Genomic DNA, 6,965 nt, shown 5'->3' with positions numbered 1-6,965 from the left:
CTTCAGTTTCATATTCCCCAGCAGTTGCTATCAAGTTCTCCTGATCAAAGTCTGTCTGATGGCTCTACTGTGTTCCTTTGTACTTTTTAAAGAAGCTTTTAACCTTTGCTTGTACATGAGTTTGTGGGTGGGATTTTATTGTTGGTTTTTGTTCAGGTTTATGTTGTTCCGCAGTGTTTAGGCACCAACTGATGTTGGTTTTAAACAGGTATTTTTAGATCTCGCAGTCCCCTCAGTATTTTATGCCAGTAGAGGGGCTGTTGTCTCTGGAGATGGGCTTGTGCAGCATGATCAGGCTGTATGTTGCTTCTGGGTGAGACTCCAACATTGAGTGCAGCTGACAGGGCCCTGTGAAGCACTTCTGACACTGGCTGCAAAAACCCTTGGGCAAGAGGGGAGGCTGGGGCTGCTTATTTTGGCATCTCAACTGCAAAATGCCTTCAGCACTGATGAGCAGCACTCCAAGATGCACTCAGCACAAGGAGAGGGTCCATGGCTGCAAGGTGATGTTTCCTTTTCAGCTCTCCCGTTTAGGATGTGATGTCCTCTGCTAATGAGCTAATGACGAGTCTCTTGGCAGGCACTGTAGTGCCCTATCATTGCTGCTGCTTATGAATAAGCCTCCCTGTGCAGATTCATCTGATGCATGGTTTGACTTTGTCATCTGAAATTAGCAGGGATAAAGTCCCCTAATGTACTTGTGTTACGTAGGAACTCTGGAGGGAATTCATGAAATCCGATGAGAACAATCGCATTTGCTGTGATGCAAGCTGCCTGCAGCCACGGCCCTGGGGACAGGCAGGGAGCTGCAGAAACCCTGCCAGCAGGGTAAGCTCAGCTAGGCGTGCTTTCAGCAGCAGTTGGGTGTCAGCAGCCAGACCTGGAGCACTGGGGGGATCCGTACAGAATAATAACAAACCCTCAGGTGCAATGGGTGCTGCTGCAGGAAGGTGAAGGCACCTGTGGGCTCAGACCAGCACTGCTAAAATCCTCTTGCCAATATTGTCTGAGGATTAAGAGATGCTGTGCCAGGGCTCCACAGCAACAAGGTGGTTGGGAGCTTCCTGGGCTGCAGCAGCTGGGAGGGAGGGAACAGGAACAGAAAAGACCTTTTTCCTTAGTTACTTTGAGTTATGTAACAGCAAAACATCAAGGGGAAAAATCCCTTCCTTGAGCCACATCCTTGAAGGTTAACAAAGGGGTAACCCCTGTGCAAGTACCTAAATCGGATATTGTCTTGCAAACTTCAAGAGCAGGTTTCTTTCCTTCCATGCTGTTCTGCACATATCCCTCCAGGCAATTTCTTATTTGTGGAAAGGCAATTGTGTAACTGCCAGCATGCTGGGGTGGGAAAGGGGTTCCCACAATCGCTGTAAATGGCTCTCCAGCCCTGTGCCTGGGCTTCTTGGAAGGCAGAAATGGGATGAGCAGGGGTTGGTGTGGCTGTTTGTGGTCTGGTGGTGGCCTGTTGGACCATGGCAAAGGACAGAGGGGTGGAATAATGGGAGAGCAGTAGTTGTGCTCGGGAATAGACTCGAGGGCTTTTTTTTGTTTGTGTGCATGCTCTGAGCATGGCTCCCCACAGCTCTGGTCCTCCCTGGACTGTGAGCTTCCCTCGGTGCTGATTGTGCCAGAAGGGGCACTGGGAAGGGGCAGCTGGGCTGGTTCCCTCGTGTCCTGAGGAGCCCTGCACCATGGGAGAGGCACCTCCACAGAGCAGCCCTGCTGCTGGGATGGGGGACAGGAGCTGGAACAGCCTGTGCCCTGGCAGGGAGCCCCCATTCTGTAATTTCTGCAGCCTCTGCTCTGTGGAGGACAATGCTGAGCGCACGTCCCTGTTCCTCAAGGCTCCCCTGTGTCTGGTCTCCTCCCTGTGTGCTTCCTGATGCTTGGAGAAGACCCACCTTTTCCTGCCAGCCCTGCCCTAGCAGGGCCATTGACCAGGGTGGCTGCAGTGGGCTGGCTCTGCCCCTGCCCTGGTGGCTTTGAGGGGCTGGGTGAGAGACAGCATGAGTCCAGCCTGGCTAGGCCCAGGCCCCTAGGCACCTGCTCCTGGTTTCCTGTGGCTGCCCTGAAGGGCGCTGCACCAGGCCCAGGCTTGTGGAGAGCTTGCCTTACATAAATAGGTCACTGCTAGCCCAAAACTGGGGTGGCTGATGGGAATTGCCATGCATCAGCTGGCTAGAGATGAAACACATTCCTGCAGCTGGCACTGGTTTCTCCAGTGAATTGAGCTCTGCTTTGCTGGCAGGGCACTGGGGACTGAGGTGGGGGGTGAGTGGTGTTCTGTGGACCTGCCAGGATCTTCTGGTAAGTAGCTTCCCTGGCACTGGGGGTGGGCAGGGCAGAAGCAAGAAGAGGCAGGGGACAGCCCCTGGCCTTGCTGGAGGAGAGGGCACCTTTGTCCCTGTGCTGTCCCCATCCTGTGCTGCTGCCTCTTGAGTAGCTGCTGGACTTCTTCCCCTGAGCTGGGCCTGTGCCAGTGGGGAGGGACACACAAATGCCTTTTATGGAGCGAGAACAAAGTATTTCCTTGTTGCCAAGCAGTGACATCTCACAGGGCAGCGGCCCCAAGTTGCTGTGCTCCCTGCCCAGGGAAGAATGGCTCACTCTGTGGCCCTGGGGCTGCAAGGGGCTCAGACCAGAGCCACTGGGGACACGGTGGTTCTCAGCACAGGGGGGCAGAGGGACCCTGTGCCCTGATCCCTCTGGGGCACTCACTGCTGGAGACAGTGGCTGCTGTGTGTGACCCTGCAGCTGTGCCTTCCCTGTTTCTAATGGTGGTGGGCTTAAGTTTGTTTAACTGGAGGGTAAAATCTGGTGATGCTGTAGTGGGGTTGGGGGCCACTGTCTGTCCATCCTGTGCATGGATCCATCCTTGGCACAGGGTGAGGGTCCTGCACGGCCCTGTGGCCATCTCCAGTGGTGCCCAAGCCTTGGAGTCATGTAGGGCGGGGCAGGGAATGAACGGCTTGTGTCCCTGTCTGGGAGCAAAGCCACCTTCCTTCAATGGTATGGAAATGAGGGTTGGCTAAGGGGCCTCCCCCAGCCCTCTGTTGCCTGGCTTTTGTTTGAAGATTGTAACTCAGACACCTAAATGAAAGCAGAACAAGCCCTGGAGATGGCCCCACCAGGCTGGGCACCGAGTTCTGATCCCCGCTAGTGGGGATCCCCATCCCAGCACCCCTCACCTGCTCACCGGGGCCTGCTGCACCCAGCCCGCAGCCCAGGGCTCCTCCTCATGGAAAGCATGTAAACAGGGACATGGTCCCTGTCCCTCCTGCCCCACAAACCATATGGCCAGCAAAGGGTAACCCTTGGAAACAGCCTCACATGGTGGACACTGCTGCCTGCCATGCTGGGCTGCCAGCTCCAGATGAGGTGATGGCCTCTGTCTTCTCTTCCTTGGGTTTGCACCATAGCAGTGTCCCCACCAGCTCAGCTGTGACAGGCTGCATTGGCCCCGTGTGGAGTCCTTTCAATTTTTCTTTCAAAGAGGAGCAGAGGAGCTCCTGCAGCCCACAGAGGCAGGATCCACTGCTGCACCCCAGGCAACCCCTTGTTTTGCAACTCTTCCCATGCAACGAGACAAGGACGTGAGCAGGGTGGTGTTGGGCAAGGCAGCATTGGCCTGCTTGGAGACAGATGCGAGGCCAGGAGTGCCCTTCACCCAGCAGCCCTGCAGCTGGAAGGACAGCCTGGGGAGCCCAGGGAGTGGTGTTCTCACTGCCAAGCACCTTACCCCTGTGCCCCACTTCCCTCAGCCTCCAAATGCCTTCTGTCTGGCTATTGGGCTGGTGGCAGAAAATGTGTCACTGTCCTGAATGTTTTCCACAGCATGGCATTGGGGGCTGCAGAGCTGTCCTGGCAGGGAGAGCTGGGAAGGAGCAGTGCCGGCCCACAGAGTGCGTGGGTTGGAAGGGGCTCCTCAGCTCTGGACTCGAGCAGAGTTTAACAAAGAACAGGGAGCTGTTTTGTGAAGCCAAAGAGCTTGTTTTCCTGAAGAGGAGCCACAGGGCAGGCTAGGCTGTGTGCTGCTCGCCTCGTAACCCGCAGCGCCTCAGTCCTCCCCGCAGCATCCCCCGGGCCCCCCTCCGCCATCCCTCAACTCTCCCGACCTTCTGTCTTCTTCGTTTCTAGGAAGCGCAGCTGTTGGCAGGCACTGGCTGCTCCTTCCTCCGGCCGCAGGAGGGGTCTGGGCCCCAGCCAGCCCCGGCTTTGTGCAGGACGCGTTGCGCAAGGAGCCCTGCGGGCACCTCGGCCCGGCAGGCAGGCGGAACAGAGCGGGCCCAGAGCCGCCCCCTGCCCCGGCAGCTCCGGCTCCTCCGCATGTGCTCTGCGGGGAAGCGGCCGGGCCGTCCGACAGCAGCGCCCCGCGGGCGTTCTCGGGCTCAGCACGGGGCACTGTGCTCCTTGCAAGGGCCACGAGCAGGGCTTGCTCCTGCCCGGCGGAGCGCCCTGCCCAGCTCCCTGCAGGCAGCACAGCTCTGGGGGCTTCTCCCGCAAGGGAGCAGATGTAGTTGGAGAGGTGAGATCTTCTGGAAGTGATACGGATGTATGCAATTCGAGGGTCCTATCTACAGCCTCTTAGTGAGGTTTTCCAGGAGGAAGGGCCATCAGGACATTGTGAAATAAGGACATGACTGCCCATCCCGGCCTTGGACAGCCCCAGCCCCTGCAGGACACACGGAAGACACTGTCCCCAGAGCTGTGGGCCTGGGGTCCTCACAACACCTCACATCCCTATGACTTTTCACCCAGAGAGGGCTGGTGGGAATGCAATAATATTTGTATACCTAAAAGTAGAGCGATTGATCCCACTGCTGTTTTGCAACGTGTTGACGAGCAGACGGTGCAGAATTATATAAGTGTATGTGGAGCTGGCAAGTTTGTGTTCCAATCATATGAGTGCTGTTGTGCAACACTTCCCCTCCACAGCTCGGGAGGAAAACAGGAGTGTGGGGGCTGCCATGCATACACTGAGCCCTTCATGGCTTACAGTGATCCCAGTCCCCCAAGGCTCTCAGGGCAAGGGATGCAAGTATTATTTTCCCGAGGTCTCAAGTTCAGCTTTAAAAATCACCTGCGAGTGACGCAGCAGGATCCTTGTTCGTTGACCCTCCCTGTTCAATATAAATCACCTGGCACTTGCAATTCAGAGCTGATTCCTCAGCAGCAGGAATTTGTCTTGGGCTCTGCATTCTAGCCAGATGCAGAAGAAGGAGGCCTTTACAGAGAAATCCTTCCCAACCTCTGTCTGGCAGAGCTGGGATGCTGTGCTGAGCACAGCAAGAGACTGGGGTGCTGCTGCTGCTGCTCTTTCTGTGCACGTGAGATGTGGTTGGGGGGTGCCTGCATCCCCCTCAGCTGCTTCTGCCTGCCAGCACAGCCTGTGCTGCTGACTTCGTGGAAACAAAGCGCCGTTGTTCCAGCACAAACAGCTGGGCTTGTGCCAGGGGATGGCCAGGGCTCACCTGGAGTGGGGACACAGAGGCAGGGTGAGCACTGCAGCCAAACCAGGCAGGGGACAGAAAAGCAGAGAATTGTGTTCCTGTGGGATACGAATGACTCCACAAACGGGAACGTTTTCTCTCCTGCAGTGGTGATCCCCGGCTGCCCAGCCCTTGCCCACCACCATGCTGTTCCCTGCTGGGCGTCTGGAAGGGACCATGACCAGGCAGGAAGTCCAGACCTGAAGGGCTCCTGAAGGATTCAGCCCTGATTACATCTCACAGTAGTCAGTTAAAGCACCCCACTGTTTTTCCAGCCTGAGTGTGCCCAACTCCAGCTCATACACCGCAGTGATTCCTGGTACCCGCCGCAGTGGGGGAGTCTAGGCAACCGCTCACTCCCACTCCATCCTCCCTCCCTGCGTAACCAGGATCAGAATGAATTATCTCACTGCCAGGGCTGGCAAAGTGAGGGCATGGGTGGGCTGAGCTGGGAGCAGGCAGGGGGTTATGGCTGCAGCAAGCCTGGTTTTTACTGTATTACCACTGGTTGGATTGGGTTGTGAATGGTTTCTGGATGAGTTAAACCCCCCTATAACTGTGAGCAGGGGTCTGTGGACTGTTCCATCTCTGCGTTCTTGCATTCTGGCAGGATGGCAGGGGTGGGCAGCATGAGTGAGGGGTATCAGTGGTGGGCTTGGCTGCAGGAGTATTTTCTAGTCCCACTGGGGTGCTATAACCAGGTCCCCACCCACCCTGCTCCTAGGCTGTCTCTGCTGGCTTTGTCAGGTGGAAAAGGTGACTTGTTCCTAGGGCAGCATGGAGAAAGCCGCTCTGGGGAAGAGGGAGAGGGCACCGTGCCCTGCAGGGCTGCCATCCACTCCCCCAGGCCAGCGAGAAGGGCTCAGATCCCTGGGCAGCAGGGATTAAGGGAAGCTGCTGACGCCTTTGGGAGGTGGGGTGTCTTGCAGGGGTCTTGGGCCACTGGAGGTAATGTCCCAAAGGGTTGTTCTCCTGGAACAGGGCAAGGAGATGAATGAGGCTGGGGGCTGCTGTGTCTTCATAGAGAGCTCCAGCCTGACAGGCTGTGTCCCCATGGCCACCTGCCAGGTCACTGTGTTCGCTGCGGGTCGGAGCCAGCCATGGTCGTGCCCCGATCCCATGCTGGGGGAGCTTGCTGGGGGAAGCCTTCGTGGCACCCAGGGTGGGGCTGGTGGGCACACGAAGACTTGGGGGCTCAGTGGTACCGGGTGCTCCAATATGGCATTCCGAGAAGAGGGGTGCCCAGGGACACAGGCCGGGACAGGTGGCTCTAGTGGGGAAGCGATGTGCCTGCGGCCAGCTGGGCCACGGCGGGGACAGAGGGGCCGGGCGCGGGTGGGCGGCGGGCGGGAGCGGTGACCCCAGGAGCCGGCAGTGACCCAGGCCGGTGTGTGACTGAGGAGGGACACGAACGGGCCGGTGCCGGGAAAGCGCCCGTGCTTATGGATCCTGCCAGCCGCCCCTCGGGGGTCG

The sequence above is a fragment of the Melospiza georgiana genome, chromosome 11 (genome assembly GCF_028018845.1).
Source record: "Melospiza georgiana isolate bMelGeo1 chromosome 11, bMelGeo1.pri, whole genome shotgun sequence".
In the NCBI taxonomy this organism is placed as follows: domain Eukaryota; kingdom Metazoa; phylum Chordata; class Aves; order Passeriformes; family Passerellidae; genus Melospiza; species Melospiza georgiana.
This window is presented reverse-complemented; position numbering follows the sequence as displayed.